At 47.2% G+C, this 20,832-nt stretch overlaps 1 pseudogene; it reads right to left on the reverse strand.

Moving 5' to 3' along the window:
* The window catches only part of LOC140480172 (netrin-G1-like), a 167,655-nt pseudogene extending 147,099 nt beyond the window's left edge, over positions 1-20,556 (reverse strand).
* Between the last annotated feature and the right edge of the window lie 276 nt (positions 20,557-20,832).

Genomic DNA, 20,832 nt, shown 5'->3' on the forward strand with positions numbered 1-20,832 from the left:
CCCTCTGACAGTACTGATCCTCCGACAGTGCCCCAATCCCTCAGCACTGACCCTCCGACAGTGCCCCAATCCCTCAGCACTGACCCTCCCGAATAACTATCCTATGCTCTGGTGAATGCTCCATTTGAACCTGCCTCCCATACAGCCCAGGACAGTGCACACCAGACCGGAACTGTTTGTCAAATGGTTTATTTTTCCCTGGTAGCTCCATTGTTCCTTTGAAAGCCATTTGTAACCCGTGCTGTCTCTTTAGATCACAATGAGGAATGGGTTCCCTCTCCCCACGCTCACCAGATTCCCCGTGATTTTCGAAACCTCTGTGAGATCTCCTCCCAGATTCTTCCCTTGAGGGTGAACAGTCCCAGCTTCCGAGGAACTGTTGGTTCGGAAGGAGGATTTGGATTGGATAAAGCCGAGGGGTGAAATGTGAATCAGTGGGATCCACGTTGTTCAGAGATTTCTATTGGGGAGTGTGGCTGCATTGGAATGTTGGAGTTGTCTGATCTCAGCTTCCTGACAGGGAGTAATCTCTCGCTGTAAACTCCCAGGAGAAATATAAAAGAAACCACATGCCAGCATCTCAATATAAACAGGAGACAGAATTCAAATCCTGCACCATCACAATGATTGGATTGGAGATTAATATTTTGGAAAGCTTGTTTCTCAACTCTCCCCAGGGATTAACTATAATTCTGTCAGTGGAAGGAAATGGTTTTTCATCGAGGTCACCTTGTCCCTTTGCAGAGTGGAGTCAGTGTCCACCTTGAACCTTGTTCACTGATTATCCGCTGCAGGATCTCCAGTGGAGTTTGAATTTCCAACCTTCAGGAACCAACAGTCACAGCACTGTGCACTGAGCCCTGACTCAGCCCTCAGGGCCCTGTCTCTGATGTGCAGCTAATGTTGGGTGTCAATGTGACACAGACCATTCCCCAAGGGGCCAACAACATCAGGAACCAAATGTTTCCCAGCCTGTGCCAGGAGCCTCTGAAAGGGCGAGCCTGGGGTTAAAAATCAATGTGTCCCTCACCTTTCCAGTCCTGGGCTCAAGGCTGTGACTGTCAGTGAACAAAATGTCTGAAGATCTTTCCCTGAGTTTAAAATGAGTGGGGCGCTAGTTAGATTCAGACTGTGTACAAAACTGAACTGGGTCATTGTTCAGGGTGTCCGGGAGCTGGCCTGGCCTGACGGAGCTGTCATCTCAGTTCCTTCTTCTTCCAGCCTCAAGGCCAGAGTGTCCCATGGACAGAGGGAGTGAATCCAGGAGCTGATCCCACACTGAGGCTGCGACACTGAGGGAACGATCCCCGAAGCTGGATCTGTTCCCAATCCACATGGAACCGGAGGATGAGGGGATTCAAAGAGACAAGGTGGTTCACATTCTGTCTAAACAGATCAGAAAGTCAGGCTGTGCCTCCTGGGGAAAGCTGTGAGCATCTCCTCATCACCTTCTCAATTACTATCCAAATATCAAACCTTTCAGAGCAGATGGAGACCATTCAGCCCATCCAGCCCAGAATGTCACTTTAAAAATGTATCCAATCAGTGCCCTTACCCTCCTCTTTACCCAATGTTCTGCATATCCTCCCCCTCCTCTATTCCCCCCGGTTCCTGTGTGAAAGTTCTGATTGAATCTGCTCCCACTGCCCTTTCAGGCAGCACCTTCCAGACCCCAACAACTCACTGTGTAAAACAATCACCCCCCCTCTCTCCCCCTGGGGCTTCTCCCCAATTCTCTTCAATCTGTCTCCCTCTGCTCCCTCACCCTCCTGCCCCTGGAAACATTTCCAAATTTAAAAAGCCCCTTGTTTCCCTGAACTGGATGGAGGTTGACCCTTGAGGAGCTGCTCGAAGTTCAATTGTTTCGGTCACATCTGGAGTTTGTTTGAAGAGGGAGGGAGTGGTTTGTGTGGGGAACAGTGCAGCTTCTGTCAGACAGTGTGAGAGAACAGGAACACCAACAATAACCACCCACAACAAACACCTTGACCATCGCTGGAAACATTTCACTCCAGCTTCACCACAAACTGCCTGTGTCTCTCACACTCAGTGCTCAGCATTGCGCCCCATCTACTCCAGGTACAACCTCAATCCCAGTCAGGCAGGGGATCTGAGCTCAACTTGTTTCTGGGTGGAATGACTGAATAAAAAAGACAGCAAGAAATCTCTGAGTGACCGAGGGAAGGATAGGAGGGAGAATAGTCAGGACTAGAGGGGAGGTGGTCAGGGCGTGGATAGTAATTGTCAGAATGTTGTCAGTTCTAATTTAACAAATTAACTAAAATTCACCAATAACTGGCAATGATTTATTTCCAATTAAGAATTGTGGATGTAATTTCTCAGCATTAATAATTCAGTTGCTGGTTGCAATCGATGCTAATCACTTCAGCTCATTCCTGGGCCTTATTTGATGAATTGTTAATTTATTCGAACTGTTGCTCCAATTTCTTCCTGTGCTGTAAATGATGGCCTGGATCTGTTCTCAAAATCCCCACTTTGTGCAGAGTTAACCTTTATTGGGATTATTGTCTGAGATTCTGGATAATCATAGTTTTAAGGTTTTAGAGGGGCTGGATTTCTTGAAATGCATCTGGGGGATTTTTTTTGTATCAATACGTAGAAAGCTCAACAAGAGATGATGCAGTGCTGGATCAGGTCCTGGGTGGAGAAGCCAAACGCGTGTTCGATGTCGCAGTGGGGGAGCATTTCGGTAATAGTGTCCACAACACGATACGGTTCAAATTTATTTTGGATAAGGAAAAAGATGGTCTGCAAAAGATGGCTTTGGATTGGGAGCAGGAAGGCAGATTTTAATGAAATAAAGCAGGATCTGGCCTCAGTAGAATTGGAACAGCTTCATGTGGGTGAGTCTACAGCAGAGCAAATAGGGGGGGCATTCAAAAAGGAGGTGGGGGGGGGAGTACAGCCCTAACATATAACCTTTAGAGGGAGATGTCGGAACAACACAGTCAGGACCCTGAATGTCGAGGACAATGCAGGACTGAATCAGGAAGAGAAAAAGGCCTTTAGCAAATCCGAAGGGAGCAATTCAGCTGCAGCCTGAGAGGAATACAGGAAGTACAGGAGGGAACTTCAGAAAGTAATTAGAAGGGCAAAAAGTGAGCATGAGAAAGAACCTGTGAACAGAATCAAGGAAGATCCTAAGATATTTTATACACACATTAACCAGGAAGATATTAACCAGGGAAAAGGTGGGCCGAAGGGGGCAACCTGTGTGTGAAGCTGCAGGATAATGGAAGGGGGTTGAATAAATACTCCTCTTCAGTCTTCACTCTGGAAAAGGAGAACGCAGGTACGGAATTCAGGACAAGGGACTGTGAGGAACAAAGAGAATGACAGCACAGTAGAGGCCCTTCGGCCCTCCAAACCTGCACCGATCCAGATCCTCAATCTAAACCTGCTGCCTATTTCCTAAGGATCTAGATCCCTCTGCTCCCTGCCCATTCATGGATCTGTCCAGATACACCTTCAATGACGCTATTGTTCCCGCCCCTACCACCTCCGCTGACAACATATTCCAGGCACCCCCCACTCTCTGCGTAAAGAACGTTGCATGCATATATCCCTTAAACTTTTCCCCTCTCACCTTGAACTTGTGACCCCTCGTAATTGAGTCCCCCACTCTGGGAGAAAGCTTCTTGTTATCCACCCTGTCTATCCCCCTCATGATTTTGTAGACCTCAGTCAGGTTCCCCCTTAACCTCCGTCTTTCTAATGAAAATAATCCTAATCTACTCAACCTCTCCTCATAGCTAGTGCCCTCCATACCAGGCAACATCCTGGTGAACCTCCTCTGCACCCTCTCCAAAGCATCCACATCCTTTTGGTAATGTGGCAACCAGAACTGTACACAGTATTCTAAATGTAGCCAAACCAAAGTCCTATACAGCTGTGACATGACCTGCCAACTCTTGTACTCAATACCCCGTCTGATGAAGGACAGCATGCCATATGCCTTCTTGACCACTCGACTGACCTGCGTTGTCACCTTCAGGGAACAATGGACCTGAACACCCAGATCTCTCTGTACATCAATTTTCCATTTACTGTATAGTTCACTCTGGAATTGCATCTTCCAAAATGTATCTCCTCGCATTTGTCCGGATTGAACTCCATCTGCCATTTCTCTGCCCAACCCTCCAATCTATCCATATTCTGCTGTATTCTCTGACAGTCTCCTTCACTATCTGCTCCTCCACCAATCTTAGTGTTATCTGCAAACTCACTAATGAGGCAACTTACACCTTCCTCCAGATCAGTTAGTTATATCACAAACACCAGTGGTCCCAACACTGATCCCTGTGGGACACCACTGGGCACAGCTCTCCAGTTTGAGAAGTTTCCTTCCACTCCGACTCTCTGTCTCCTGCTGCCCAGCCAGTTCTCTATCTATCCAGCTCGTACACCCTGGACTCCATGCGACTTCACTTTCTCCATCAGCCAAACATGGGGAACCTTACTAAAGTCCATGGATATACCATCTACAGACCTTCCCTCATCAATTATTTTTGTCATTGCTTCAAAGAATGCTATTAGGTTTGTAAGACATGACCTTCCCTGTACAAAACCATGCTGCCTATCACTGAAAGCCTATTTTCTTTCAAATGGGTACATATCCTATCCCTCAGTATCTTCTCCAGTCGCTTCCCTACCACTGACATCAGACTCACTATTCCATAATGACCTGGATTATCCTGCTACCTTTCTTAAACAAGGGGACAACATCAGCAATTCTCCAGTGCTCTGGGACCTCTCCCATGTTCAAGGATGCTGCAAAGATATCTGTTAAAGCCCCAGCTATTCCCTCTCTCGCTTCCCTCAGGAACCTGTGATAGATTCCATTCAGACCTGGGGACTTGTCTACCTTAATGCCTTTGAGGATACCCAATATTCCTCCCTCCTTATGCTGACTTGACCTAGAGTAATCAAAGATCTATCCCTAACCTCAACATCTGTCATGTCCCTCTCCTCGGTGAATACTGATGCAAAGTACTCATTAAGAATCTCACTTATTTTCTCTGGCTCAATGCATATCTTTCCTCCTTTGTCCTCGAGTGGGCCAATCCTTTCCCTCATTACCCTCTTGCTCCTTATATATGAATGAAAGGCTTTGGGGTTTTCATTAATCCTGCTCACTAAGGATATTTCATGACCTGTTTCAGCACTCTTAATTGCTCGTTTCAGATTGGTCCTCCATTCCCGATATTCTTCAAAAGATTCGTCTGTCTTCCATCACCTAGACCTTACGTATGTTTCCTTTTTCCTCTGAGCTGATCTCACAATTTCACCTGTCATCCATGGTTCCCTAATCTTGCCATTTCTATCCCTCATTTTCACAGAAACATATCTCTCCTGAACTCTAATCAGCCTCTCTTTAAAAGCCTCCCACATACCAATTGTGGATTTCCCTCAAACAGCTGCTCCCAATCCACATTCCCCAGCTCCTGCCAAATTGTGATAGAGTTGGCCTTCCCCCAGTTTAGCTCTTCCTTTAGGACACTCTCGTCTTTGTCCATGAGTATTCTAAAACTTATGGAATTGTGATCACTGTTCCCAAAGTAATCCCCCACTGAAACTTCACCCACCTGGCCGGGCTCATTCCCCAACACTAGGTTCAGTACGGCTCATTACTGAGTTGGACTATTTACATACTGCTCTAGAAAACCCTCCTGGATGCTCCTTACAAATTCTGCTCCATCCAATCCTCTAACACTAAAGTGAATCCCAATCAATGTTGGAAAAATTAAAATCTCCCATCACCACCACCCTGTTACTTATCCATCTTTCCATAATCTGTTTCCATATTTGTACCTCTACCTCATGCTCACTGTTGGGAGGCCTGTAGTACAGCCCCAACATTGTCACTGCACCCTTCCTATTTCTGAGCTCTGCCCATATTGCCTGACTGCTCGGGTCCTCCAGAGTGCCCTCCTTCAGCCCCGCTGTGATATCCTCTCTGAGCAGTAATGCAGCTCCTCCACCTCTTTGACCTCTCTCTCTATCCTGCCTGAAGCAAACCTGCACAATCTGAGATAGGAAATGGCTCTCCATTGGTATTGGAGGCCCTGTTGGGCTTAAAAACGGACAAATCCCCTGGTCCAATTAAATTACATCCCAGGCTGCTGTAGGTGATGAGGCAGGATATTACAGGGACTCTGACACAAAGTTTTAATTGCTCTCTTGACCATAGGGGAAGTGCCAGCAGACTGGAGGATGGCAAAGGTGGTTCCACGTTTTAAAGAAGGCTGGTCGGGATGAGCCAGGAAATTATAGGCCAGTGGGTTTAGCATCAGTGTTCGGGAAACTATTGGAGAAAGCTCTGGAGGAGTGAATTAATTCCCACTTGGAAAGGCATAGGTTAATTAGGGAGAGTCAGCATGGCTTTGTCAGAGAGAGTTGAAAAATGTGGTGCTGGAAAAACACAGCAGGCCAGGCAGCATCCGAGGAGCAGGAGAATTGACGTTTCGGGCATAAGCCCTTCTCAACTCTGGTCTCCAGCATCTGCAGTCCTCACTTTCCCCTTTGTCAGAGAGAGGTCATACCTAATAGATTTGTTAGAAGATTTTGAAAATGTGATCAAGTGTGTGGATGAGGGAAGTTCAGTTGGTGTTGTTCATCGGGATTTTAGCAAACTTTTTGACAAGGTCCCACATGGGAGACTGACTGAGAAGGTTAAAACCCATGGAATTGTGGGAAAGTTGGTGAGATAGATCAGAAACAAAGGGTAGTGGGAGAAGGCTGGAGGCCGGTGTCCTGTGATGCACCACAAGGATCAGTACTGGGACCCTTATTGTTTGTTATATACTGAAATGATATACAAAACAACCTTAGTTATCCGAACATCAATTATCCAAATTTCGGATTATCCGAACAAGATCTCAAGGTCAATAGACAATAGACAATAGATGCAGGAGTAGGCCATTCTGCCCTTCGAGCCTGCACCGCCATTCAATATGATCATGGCTGATCATTGCTAATCAGTATCCTGTTCCAGCCTTATCTCCATAACCCTTGACTCCACTATCTTTAAGAGCTCTATCCAATTCTTTCTTAAAAGAATCCAGAGACTGGGCCTCCACTGCCTTCTGGGGCAGAGCATTCCACACAGCCACCACTCTCTGGGTGAAGTAGTTTCTCCTCATCTCTGTCCTAAATGGTCTACCCCGTATTTTTAAGTTGTGTCCTCTGGTTCGGCACTCCCCCATCAACGGAAATATGTTTCCTCCTGCCAGAGTGTCCAATCCTTTCATAATCCTATACGTTTCAATCAGATCCCCTCTCAGTCTTCTAAACTCAAGGGTATACAAGCCCAGTCGCTTCAGTCTTTCCGTGTAAGGCAATCCTGCCATTCCAGGAATTGACCTCGTGAACCTACGCTGCACTCCCTCAATAGCCAGAATGTCTTTCCTCAAATTTGGAGACCAGAACTGCACACAGTACTCCAGGTGTGGTCTCACCAGGGCCCTGTACAGCTGCAGAAGCACCTCTTTGCTTCTATACTCAATCCCTCTTGTTATGAAGGCCAGCATGCTATTAGCTATTAGAGAAGGTCCCATAAATGCTTCCTTTGTTTACGATCAGATCAGTTATCTGAACAATCAGTTATCTGAACAAAATACTGCCCGCCCATCTCGTTCGGATAATTGAGGTTGTACTGGAGATGAAAACATTGGGGGAATGCTAAGCAAGTTTGAGGATTATACCAAGGTTGGTGGAAGGGTTAATAGAGAAGATGATGTTTGTAGGTTACAGGAAGATATAGATGGGTTGGTAGCTGGGCAGATCAGTGGCAGATAGTATTTAACCCTGATAAATGTGAGGTGATGCACTTTGGAAGAAGAAACACGATGAGAGAGTATTTAATGAACGGCAGGACACTGGGTAGCTCAGAGGAACACAGGGATCATGGGTAATTATTCACAGGTCCCTGAAGTAACCAGGGCATGTGAATAGGATCGTTAGGAAGAAAGCGTGTATGGAACACTTGCTTTCATCAGTTATGACAGAGTGTAAGAGCAAGGTGGAAATGTTGAGACATACAAAGCGTTGGTCAGGCCGAAGCTGGAGTTGTGTGCGCAGTTCTGGTCACCTCACTACAGGAAGGATGTGACAGCACTAGAGGGAGTACAGAGGAGGTTCATCAGGATGTTGGCTGGGATTGAGAGACTGAGCTATAAGGAGCAGCTAGATAGACACAGAAGATTGAGGGGGGCCATGATTGAGATATTTAGGATTATGATGGGGTAGGGACAGGGTGAATAGAGAGCAGCTGCTCCCCTCGGTTGAGGGGTCAATCACGAGGGGATGAAGTTTTAGGGTAAGGGGCAGGAGATTCCGAGGGGATTTGGGAAAAATCTTCTCCACTCGGTGGGTGCTGGGAATCTGGAATGCACTGCCTGGGAAGGTATCGGAGGCTGGAAACATTACAACCTTTAAAAAATATTTGGACGAGCACTTCAAATATCATAACATTCAGAGATATGAGATAAGTGCTGGAAATTGGGATTAGTGCATCTTTAGTGGTAGTTATATCAGTGCAGAGTCAATGGGCTGAAGGGCCTTTTCTGCGCTGTATGAATTGACAACTCTATTCCATCGCTCATGCTCAAAAATCCAGCTCTACCTTCCAGACTGAAACCTTCAGAACTGTTCACCCATGGTGGGCTTCATAGAGACTGGATATGAGCTCAGACACAGTGAGATCAAGATCATTATGGGATGTCAGTAAAATACACTGAAGACACAGGGATGGTGTTTAATGGAAAGTTGATTTCGATTAGCATTCTGCCCGTGTAGATCAGAGTGATTTGTATTCACACAAAATACCTCAGCTGAAGCTGTTCTTAATGTTTCAGCACGAGACAATAATGAGGCAATAATTGGAGATTATTTAACACAATTCCACTTAATCAGGTCTGATTAATTACTGGACATAGCAGGATTAAGGTTCCCCAGGACTGACATACGATTTATTTTTTCATTCCACCATTACTGTCTGTCCCTTTTATTGACCATCCGACAGTGTGGCTTCCCTCAGTACTGACTCTCTGAGAGTGTGATAGAGGGAGTGCCACACTGTCAGAGGGTCAGTCATGACAGAGCATTGATTGATTGCTGCTGCATGACTTTTTCTGCTGGCTCCCTGTTTCTCTCTGCATTAAATGCCCTGAGCTATTGAGTGCTTCCTGCATTCTCTCATTTCATTTGGGATTTGCAGCATCTGCAGGTTTTTTTTTCCCAGTGAATGCTGAAGTTATCTTCTGGATTGGGAGATGCCGGTGTTGGACTGGGGTGATCTTTAATGAAGTCATCCACTACATTGATTGTAAAAACTCTCAGAAGTGATGCTGTCATTTCAGTCTCACAGAGTGAACTGACAGGAGGATATTGGTGTAGAACTCTCAGCTCAGTGATAGGGAAAGGTTTACGTTTTACACATGAAAGGATGACTTCAGAGGAGTCATTTCAACCATTGACTGAAGGTCTGGCTTTCAGTTAAAGTTTTCAATCTGATTTCTGCTGAAGTTCATCTGAGAAGATTGATGTTTGATGTCTTGACAAGGGAACAGGAACACACTCTTCCTTTCATTGTTACTCCCCAGAATATTCAGAATGTAAAAGTTGCAGCCATTAATGACCATTGACTCAGTTTTCACTGTTATATTATTGGCTGGTGTAACAGTGTGGAGTTAGGTGAAGTATTTCTGAAGAACATGATCTGTGTTAACAAGTTGGCACCCTCTCACAATCAGAACCAGCTTTCAAATCTCAACAAACAGCACCTTCCAAACCCACCACCTCTTCCATTTAGAAAGACAAGTTCAGTAGATACTTAGGAACACCTCCCCCTGCAAGTTCCCCTCCAAGCCACCCACCCCCCTGACTTGGAAATATATCTCCATTCCTTCAGTGTTGCTGGGTCAAAATCTGGGAATTCCCTCCTTAATGACAACCCACAGCAGATGGACTGCAGCAGTTTCAGAGGGCAGCTCACCCCCCACCTTCTCAAGGACATGAACAGTTGGGAAATGTTGCTGGAGCTGAAGTTAGGATCCGTATAGAAACTGGTGTCTGGGTAAAGGTTATGAAGCCAATGGAAAGAAAACTGATGCATAAGATTTCATTCATTAAAACTGTTTTTTTAAAACAAAACAAACTGATTTAAAAACTGATTAATAGCTGAAGGAGATGGTGAATCACATGACCAGGACTGTAGGTAAAGATTTAAATTAAATAGTGTGGGGTGGTGTGTGTTCAGTTGCATGGAAAATTATAAAATCAAAGGTAAAGAGGAAGGTAGGATTGCATGTTCATGATGGGATTAATTGTTACCAGAAGATAAAAGCATGACACAGAACATGTGTATGTTGTATTGTGCTATTCCAGGTACATACTTACAAGGAGATCAATACTGGGAACATAACATTCAAGGTAATTTGATCTTTTGGAGGTCAGGACAGTTGGGAAAGCTGTTGGAGAAATACTATTAATAAAAAAATGACAGACAGGTCTGGGACTGAATCACGTCTCAGGTGGTATACTTTTTTTTAATTTCAAAAACAAACTTTATTCATAAAATTATTTGGATCTTTATACAATTGGTCATGCCATTCTTGTGCACATATTACATTGCTTTACATACAGACATCGAAGTTTATTTTTCCTATATACACATCTGTACATTTACTCTCCAGCTCTTCTGCTGAGGCGTCAACGGAGCCCAAATGACTGGGTGGACCCCCTGTCCTTCTTAGGCAGGCGACCTTCACCAAGTTGATGATCCTCCAGGCCCAGTTGATGTTCGTCTCGGTGTGCGTCCCAGGGAACAGACCGTAGAGCACGGAGTCCTGCGCTGCTCGGGACAAACCTCGGCAAACACCACTGCATTCCTCTCCAGACTTCTTCTGCAGAGGCACATTCCAGAAGGAGGTGTGTGACAGTCTCGTCCCCCCCCCACAGCCACTTCGAGGGCAGCGTGCGGTGCGGCTGAGAGTCCAGGCGTGCATTAAGGATCTCACAGGCAGAGCCCTTCTCACCACCAGCCAAGCCACGTCTTGGTGCTTGTTGGAAAGTTCTGGCGATGAGGCATTCTGCCAAATGGCTTTGACAGTCTGCTCAGGGAACCGCTCGACAGGATCCGCCCTCTCCTTTTCCCGAAGGGTCTCAAGGACACTACGTGCTGACCACTTCCTGATGGACTTGCGGTCAAAGGTGTTTTTCCTCATAAATTTCTCCACAAAGGACAGGTGATACGGAACGGTCCAACTACTCGGAGCGTTCCGCGGCAGCGAGGCCATGCCCATCCATCGCAACACCGGGGACAGGTAGAACCTCAGTACGTAGTGACACTTGGTGTTTGCGTACCGGGGATCCACGCACAGCTTGATGCAGCCACACACAAAGGTGGCCATCAGGGTGAGGGTGGCATTGGGTGTGTTTTTTCCCCCGTTGGCCAGATCTTTATACATCGAGTCCCTTCGGACCCAGTCCATCTTTGATCTCCATATAAAATGGAAGATGGCCCGGGTGACTGCAGCAGCACAGGTTCTGGGAATAGGTCAGACCTGTGCCATGTATAACAGCAATGACAGTGCCTCACACCTGATGACCAGGTTTTTTTCCCGCGATGGAGAGCGACCGTAGCTTCCATCTGCCCAGTTTCTGCCTCACTTTGCTGATACTGTCCTCCCAAGACTTGGCGCACGCCCCAGCCCGCCCGAACCAAATACCCAGCACCTTCAGGTGGTCGGTCCTGACGGTGAAAGGGATTGAGGATTGGTTCCTGAAGAGCATGGCCTCGCTCTTGCCTCAGTTTACTTTGGCCCCCCGAGGCCCGTTCGAACTGGTCACATATGCACATGAGTCTGTGCATGAACAGTGGATCCGAGCAAAAAACGGTGACGTCATCCATGTACAGGGAGGCCTTAACCTGCAGGCCCCCGCTGCCAGGAATAGTCACCCCTCTCAGGCTCGCATCCTTCCTGATGGATTCGGCAAATGGCTCTATGCAACACACAAACAAGGCGGGTGAGAGAGGGCAGCCCTGCCTGACTCCAGATCTGACTGGGAAGTTATCTGATTCCCACCCATTGATTGAGACTGCACTGACAATGTTGGTGTAGAGCAGTCTGATCCAATTGCAGATTCCCTCCCCAAAGCCCATTTTGGAGAGAACATCTCTCATATACCTGTGTGATATCCTGTCAAAGGCTTTCTCCTGGTCCAGGCTGATCAGGCAGGTGTCCAACCCTCTGTCCTTCACGTCGGCGATCGTATCCATGAGGAGTGCGAGACTCTCAGCGATCTTCCTGCCCGGTACAGTACAGGTTTGGTCCGGGTGGATCACCGACCCCAGAGCAGACCTGACCCGGTTTGTAATCCGCATTCAATAGTGAGATCGGTCTCCAGTTTCTGAGTTCCTCCCTCTTCCCCCTTCCGCTGGTAGACAAGGGTGATGATGCCTTTCCTCATGGATTCACTCATGGTACCTGCCCGAAGCATACTGACATACACCTCCAGCAGGTCCTGGCCGATCAAGTCCCACAGCACAGAACAGATCTCGACCGGTAAGCCATCACATCCGGGAGTTTTATTCTTTTCGAAGGACTCAAGGGCCTTGGTCAGCTCGTCCAGAGATAGCGGCTGGTCCAGTCTCTCGCGTGTTCTGTTGTCTAAGACCTCTGTGATAGAGGACAGGAACGACTGGGAGGCCGCGCTGTCGGTTGGCTTTGAGTCATACAGATTGGCATAGAAGGATTTGTTGATCCTCATGATGTCAGCCTGAGATGACGTTATCGAGCCATCTTCTTTCTTCAGGCTGCTGAGCACGGAGCTCTCTTTGTGTACTTTCTGGAAGAAGAAACGTAAGCACGTCTCGTCCTGCTCCACCGAGCAGACCCTGGACCGGATGATTATCCTGGAGGCCTCCAAGGCAAAGAGTGAGGCTTGCTGGCCCTTCACCTCCTGGAGGTCCTCCGTGACATCGACCCCCATCATCTGCAGCAGGAGCAGATTCTGCATACTTTCCTGGAGCTGGGACAGTTTTCCCTGCCCCTTTCTCACCTCCTGAACACCTTTGAGGATGAAGAATCTTTTGATGTTCCCTTTTACTGTTACCCACCAGTCCGCTGGGGACTCAAAGAGGGGCTTCACGGTTCTCCAACCAGCATAGTCCCTCTCGCGCTCCTCAATGTTTCCTGGGGTCAACAGCTTTGTGTTCAGTTTCCACGTTCCCTTACCAGCCTGCTGCTCGTCCTGTAGGTGACAGTCGGCCAGCAGGAGGCAGTGGTCAGAGAAGAACATCGGTGGATCTGACCGAGAGCATTCGGGACACAAACAGGTAATCTATCCTTGAGCAGATAGACCCGTTTGCCCGTGACCAGGTGTATCTACGCTGTGCTCAGTCTGCAGGGGTGCTGAAGACGTCGTGCAGCTTGGCGTCTTTGACCGTTTCCATCAGGGCTCTGGGCGTGGCGTCCAGTTTACTGTTTCCCCCGCCAGATCGTCCATCTGCATCAATGATACAGTTGAAGTCTCCGGCCAGAATGACCGGCCTGGACGTAGCCAGCAGCAGTGGAAGCCGCTGCAGGACGGCCAACTATTCACTCTTACCCACTGGGGCGTACACATTAATCAGTCTCAGGGGACCATTCCTGTACATGACGTCATTGACAAGGAGGCACCCGCCCACCACCTCCTCAACCTCGGAGATGGTGAAGTTGCCTCCTCGCAACAGGATATCCAGGCTGGAGGCGCGGCTATCGTTGCCCCCCGACCAAACTGACGGCCCATGGGCTTCAAGCTCGACCATCTCCTGTAGCTGCTGAGGTGCGGTATCCCACACTTCTGCAGAAACAGGATGTTGGCTTTAACGTTGGCCAGGAAGGCCATTGTAGAAAACACATCGCGTAGCCAATTTCATGCTACACAAGGTTAGATCTCATGGAATACAGGGAGAACTAGCCATTTGGATACAGAACTGGCTCCAAGGTAGAAGACAGAGGGTGGTGGTGGAGGGTTGTTAGATTAGATTAGATTACAGCGTGGAAACAGGCCCTTCGGCCCAACAAGTCCACACCGACCCGCCGAAGCGCAACACACCCATACCCCTACATTTACCCCTTACCTAACACTACGGGCAATTTAGCATGGCCAATTCACCTGACCTGCACATCTTTGGACTGTGGGAGGAAACCGGAGCACCCGGAGGAAACCCACGCAGACACGGGGAGAATGTGCAAACTCCACACAGAGAGTCGCCTGAGGCGGGAATTGAACCCGGGTCTCAGGCGCTGTGAGGCAGCAGTGCTAACCACTGTGCCACCGTGTTTTTCAGACTGGAGGCCTGTGACCAGTGGAGTGCCACAAGGCCCTCTACTTTTTGTCATTTACATAAATTATTTGGATGTGAGCGTAAGAGGTACAGTTAGTAAGTTTGCAGATGACACCAAAATTGGAGGTGTAGTGGACAGCGAAGAGGGTTACCTCAGATTACAACAGGATCTGGACTAGATGGGCCAATGGGCTGAGGAGTGGCAGATAGAGATTAATTCAGATAAATGCAAGGTGTTGCATTCTGGGAAAGCACATCTTAGAAGACTTATGCACTTAATGGTAAGGTCCTAGGGAATGTTGCTTCCCAGTCAGATCTGGAGTCAGGCAGGGCTGCCTTCTCTCTCCTGTCTTGTTTGTGTGCTGCATAGAACCATTTGCCGAGTCCATCAGGAAGGATGCGAGCCTGAGAGGGGTGACTATTCCTGGCAGCGGGGGCCTACAAGTTAAGGCCTCCCTGTACATGGATGACGTCGCCGTTGTCTGCTCGGATCCGCTGTCCGTGCGCAGACTCATGTGCATATGTGACCAGTTTGAACGGGCCTTGGGGGCCAAGATAAACCGAGGCAAGAGCGAGGCCATGCTTTTCAGGAACTGGGCCGACCAATCCTCGATCCCCTTCACCGTCAGGACTGACCACCTGACGGGTATTTGGTTCTGGGGGGCTGGGGTGTGCGCCAAATCTTGGGAGGAGCGTATCAGCAAAGTGAGGCAGAGACTGGGCAGATGGAAGCTACGGTCGCTCTCCATCGCGGGAAAAAACCTGGTCATCAGGTGTGAGGCACTGTCATTGCTGTTATACATGGCACAGGTCTGGCCTATTCCCAGAACTTGTGCTGCTGCAGTCACCCGGGCCATCTTCCATTTTATATGGAGGTCAAAGATGGACTGGGTCCGAAGGGACTTGATGTATAAAGATCTGGGCATCGGGGGAAAAAACACACCCAATGCCACCCTCACCCTGAAGGCCACCTTTGTGTGTGGCTGCATCAAGCTGTGCGTGGATCCCCGGTACGCAAACACCAAGTGTCACTACGTACTGAGGTTCTACCTGTCCTCGGTGTTGCGAAGGATGGGACTGGCCTCGCTGCCGCGGAACGCTCCGAGTAGTTGGACCGTTCTGTATCACCTGTCCTTCGTGGAGAAATTTATGAGGAAAAACACCTTTGACCACAAGTCCAACAGGAAGTGGTCAGCACGTAGTGTCCTTGAGACCCTTCGGGAAAAGGAGAGGGCGGATCCTGTCGAGCAGTTCCCTGAGCAGACTATCAAAGTCATTAGGCAGAATGCCTCATCGCCAGAACTTTCCAACAAGCACCAAGACATGACTTGGCTGGTGGTGAGAAGGGCTCTGCCTGTGAGATCCTTTATGCACGCCCGGACTCTCTGCCGCACCGCACGCTGCCCTCGAAGCGGCTGCGGGGGGAGGAGACTGTCACACACCTCCTTCTGGAATGTGCCTCTGCAGAGGAAGTCTGGAGAGGAATGCAGTGGTGCTTGTCGAGGTTCGTCCCAAGCAGCTACGTGACACGGGACTCTGTGTTCTATGGCCTGTTCCCTGGGACGCACACCGAGACGATCATCAACTGTGCCTGGAGGATCATCAACTCGGTGAAAGACGCTCTTTGGGCGGTCCGAAACCTGTTGATCTTCCAGCTGAAGGAGTTGACCCCGACTGAGTGTTACAGACTGGCACATTCCAAGGTCCAGGACTACGTGTTGAGGGACGCGCTGAAGCTTGGGGCAGTTGCCGCCAAGGCGCGGTGGGGAAAGACCACCGTGTAAGGTCTGCCTGCCGAAGATGAACAGGGGGGGCCACGCAGTCATTGGACTCCGTTGACGCCTCAGCACAATATCTGGATGGTCAATGTACAGATGTGTACTTACGAATGATTAATTCCCATCTCTTTCTGTAAAGAAATGGAACATGTTGGGTAGGCTAGAGATTATCAAGGTGGGCAAATCCCCAGGACCAGATGGGATCTGTCCCAGGTTGCTGAGGTAGATGAGAAAGGAAATAACTGGGGCCCTGACAGATATCTTTGTGGCATCCTTAAATACAGGTGAGGTGCCGGAGGACTGGAAGTTCCTCATGTTGTCCCTCTGTACGAGAAGAGTAATCGGGATATTCCAGGTAACTACAAACCAGTGAGACTGGATTCAGTGGTGGGGAAGTTGCTGGAGAAGGTACTGAGGCATAGAATCTATTTATATTTGGAAAGGAATGAGCTTATCAGTGATAGGCAACATGGTTTTGTGCGGGAGAGATCGTGCCTTACCAACTTAATAGAGTTCTTCGAGGAAGTGACCAAGTTGATAGATGAAGGAAGGGCTGTTGGTGTCATATACATGGACTTTAGTAAGGCGTTTGATAAGGTTCCCCATGGTACACTAATGGAGAAAGTGAAGTCACATGGTGTGCAGGGTGTTCTAGCTCGGTGGATAAAGAACTGTCTGAGCAACAGGAGACAGAGAATAGTAGATGAAGGGAGTTTCTCAAAATGGAGAAAGGTGCCCAGTGGTATTCCACAGGGGTCAGTGCTGGGGCCACTGTTGTTTGTGATATACATAAATGATCTGGAAGAGGGCACTGTTGGTATGATCAGCAAGTTTGCAGATAACATGAAGATTGTTGGAGTAGCAGAAAGCAGAAGGGACTGTTAGAGAATACAGGAGAATATAGATAGACTGGAGAGTTGGGCGGAGAAGTGGCAGATGGAGTTCAATCCCGGCAAATGTGAGGTGATGCATTTTGGGAAGACTAATTCTAGAGCAAATTATACAGTAAATGGAAAAGCCTTGGGATAAGTTGATGGGCAGAGAGATCTGGGAGTTCAGGTCCATTGTACCCTGAAGGTTGCTGCACAGGTGGATAGAGTGGTCAAGAAGGTATATGGTATGCTTGCCTTCATTGGACGGGGTATTGAGTATCAGAACTGGCAAGTCATGTTAAAATTGTACAGGATGTTGGTTCAGCCGCATTTGGAATACTGTGTACAGTTCTGGTCGCCACATTACCAAAAGGATGTGGACGCTTTGGAGAGGGTGCAGAGAAGGTTTACGAGGATGTTGTCTGGTATGGAAGGTGTTAGCTATGAAGAGAGGTTGAGTAGGTTAGTTTATTTTCACTAGAAAAAAGGAGATTGAGGGGGGACCTGATTGAGGTTTACAAAATCATGAAGGGTATAGACAGGGTGGATAGAGACAAGCTTTTTCCCAGGGTGAAGGATTCAATAACGAGAGGTCACACTTTCAAGGTGAGAGGTGGAAGGTTTAAGGAGGATACACGTGGCAAGTACTTCACACAGAGGGTGGTGGGCGTTTGGAACACGTTGCCAGCAGAGGTGGTAGAGGCAGGCACGGTAGATTCATTTAAGATACATCTGGACAGATACATGAGTAGATGGGGAGCAGAGGGATACAGATGCTTAGGAATTGTGTCACAGGTTTAAACAGTAGATTTGGATTGACTCAGGCTTGGAGGGCCGAAGGGCCTGTTCCTGGGCTGTAAATTTTCTTCGTTCTTCTTTGTTCTTTGTATACGTATGTATGGCAGCACCAATTATATAGATATCAAAATAATTTTATGAATAAAGTATATTTTTGAAATAAAAAAAAGACTTTCAGCAAAAATATATCCCAATAAAGACACAGCATATTAAACACTACAGAGATTAGTGAGGAATATAAAAACTGACAATGAAAGCTTCTTTATATGTATAAGAGGAAGAGGGAGGTCAAAGTGAATATATGAAAAGATGATGAATCTGTGGAGATGGCTTTGGGATCAAGGAAATGGCAGAGGAGTGAAACAGATATTTTGTATCAGTCTTTCTGGTGGTCGGCACTTTGAGCATCCCAGTATTACTAAAGAATACTGGGCAGAATGTAAGTCCCATCAGCAGCACTAGCAGGGAAGTATGAGACGAAATAATGAGGCTAAAGGCAGATAAGTCTCAGGGCCCCAATGGCTTGCATCTTCGAAAAGAAATTGCTACAGAGAGAGTGGGTGCATTGGTGCTCATTTTTCACAAATTGTTAGATTCGAAAGAAGTATCGGAGGATAAGAAAACTGTTAATGTGACACCTCTTTTCAAAAAGAGCAGGAGGTAAAAAAGTGGGTAACTCTAGACAGATTAGCCAAACATTTATTGATGGAAAAGTATTGTAATCAATTATTTAGAAAGTAATACCAGAACATTTGGAAAATCATAATCCAATCAAGCAGAGTCAGCTCAGCGTCAGGAAAGGGAAATTGTTCCTGACTTGTTTGAGTTTTTCGAGGAAGTCTTAACCAGAATGGATAGAGGGGAACTAGAAGATGTGTTGTAATTGGAAATGTTCGACAATATATCTCACAAAAGATTAAGTCTAACATCAGAACTCACAGAGATCAATGCTGGGACCACAGCTGTTAGTAATATATATTGATGACTGGGAGGAAGGAAGTGATTTGACTGTAGCTACATTTGCAGATGACACAAAAATAGGTGAAACACAATTTGCGACAGTGACACAAACCGTTTCCAGGAAGATAACGATAGGTTAAGTAAATTGGCAAATAGAGTATCATGTGGCAAAATGTGAAGTTGTTCATTTTGGAAAGGAGACCAAAAGAATAGAATATTACTTAAATGGAGAGACATTGCAGAAAACTGCAACACAAAAGGACTTGGGGGAACTTGTGCACAAACATGGACAGCAGGGGATCAGGAGGCTAATGGAATATTGGCCCTTATTTCAAAGGGGTTGAAGTATAAGGATAGGGAAGGCTTACTGCAACTGTACAAGGTGCTGGGGAGACCACATCTAGAGTACTGAGAGAAATTTTATAGACAATAGACAATAGGTGCAGGAGTAGGCCGTTCAACCCTTTGAGCCAGCACCACCATTCATTATGATCATGGCTGATCATCCTCAATCAGTATCCTGTTCCTGTCTTATCTCCATAACCCTTGATTCCACTATCCTTGAGAGCTCTATCCAACTCTTTCTTGAAAGTATCCGGAGACTTGGACTCCACTGCCCTCTGGGGCAGAGCATTCCACACAGCCACCACTCTCTGGGTGAAGAAGTTTCTCCTCATCTCTGTCCTAAATGGCCTACCCCTTATTTTTAAGCTGTGTCCTCTGGTTCGGTACTCCCCCATCAGCGGAAACATGCTTCCTGCCTCCAGAGTGTCCACTCCTTTAATAATCTTATACGTCTCAATCAGATCCCCTCTCAGCCTTCTAAACTCAAGGGTATACAAGCCCAGTCGCTCCAATATTTCAGCATAAGATAGTCCCGCCATTCCGGGAATTGACCTCGTGAATCTAGGCTGCACTCCCTCAATAGCCAGAATGTCTTTCCTCAAATTTGGAGAGCAAAACTGCACATAATATTCCAGGTGGGGTCTCACCAGGGCCCTGTATAGCTGCAGAAGAACCTCTTTGCTTCTACACTCAATCCCTCTTGTTATGAAGGCCAGCATGCTATGAGCTTTCTTCACGACCTGCTGTGCCTGCATGCTTACCTTCATTGACTGGTGTACAAGAACACCTAGATCTCGTTGTACTGCCCCTTTACCTAACTTGACTCCATTTAGGTAGTAATCTGCCTTCCTGTTCTTGCCACCAAAGTGGATAACCACACATTTATCCACATTAAACTGCATCTGCCATGAATCTGACCACTCACCTAGCCTGTCCAGGTCACCCTGTAATCTCCTAATATCCTCCTCACATTTCACCCTGCCACCCAGCTTTGTGTCATCAGTAAATTTGCTAATGTTATTACTAATACCATCTTCTATATCATTATGAATGAAATTATAATCATTATCTTTGTGAATGAAAACAGCTGGACAAATATTAGTGGCTGATCCAATCCCAGTGCGGTTAGTTTCCTGTTCACACTTGGTTTTTTTAGTTGCTGATCTCCATGACAACTTTAGGTCACATAGATATTTCTTGGCACCAACTAACGCAATGATTGCGAATCCAGACCAAGCTTGCTCTTTAAGGGACAAAAGAAAATATAGACTTACCCAGCACAAGAATCAGCACACAACAACACAAAGGTGTCATTCTGGAGAATTGTTCCTGAGAGGAGTTAGACCAGGTTATCTCTGATGACAAATGAAAAGGATTCCTGATGAAGGGCTTATGTCTGAAACATTGACTCCCCTGCTCCTCAGATGTTGCCTGATCAGCTGTGCTTTTCCAGCACCACACTCTGCGACAAATGAAAAGGGTCAGGGTTTACTGAGATAGATCAAAGTGGTGGAATCTCGCTGCAGTCTGGGGGGAAGGGGGTGAGTCCGAAAACAATGTTTATTTTCCAATGGGCCCTGTGTCACCGAGTGCAGAGAAGCTGAAGACTCAAAGGGCAACAGTGGGCTGTGTCCCCCAAATCTCCAGCACATCATCAGGCTCAGTCTTCCCAGTCAGAGTCCCCCAGAAAAAACTCTTCACGCGAACACTCAGCGTCTGAAAACGT

This window comes from Chiloscyllium punctatum, chromosome 7, assembly GCF_047496795.1.
Source record: "Chiloscyllium punctatum isolate Juve2018m chromosome 7, sChiPun1.3, whole genome shotgun sequence".
Classification (NCBI taxonomy): Eukaryota; Metazoa; Chordata; class Chondrichthyes; order Orectolobiformes; family Hemiscylliidae; genus Chiloscyllium; species Chiloscyllium punctatum.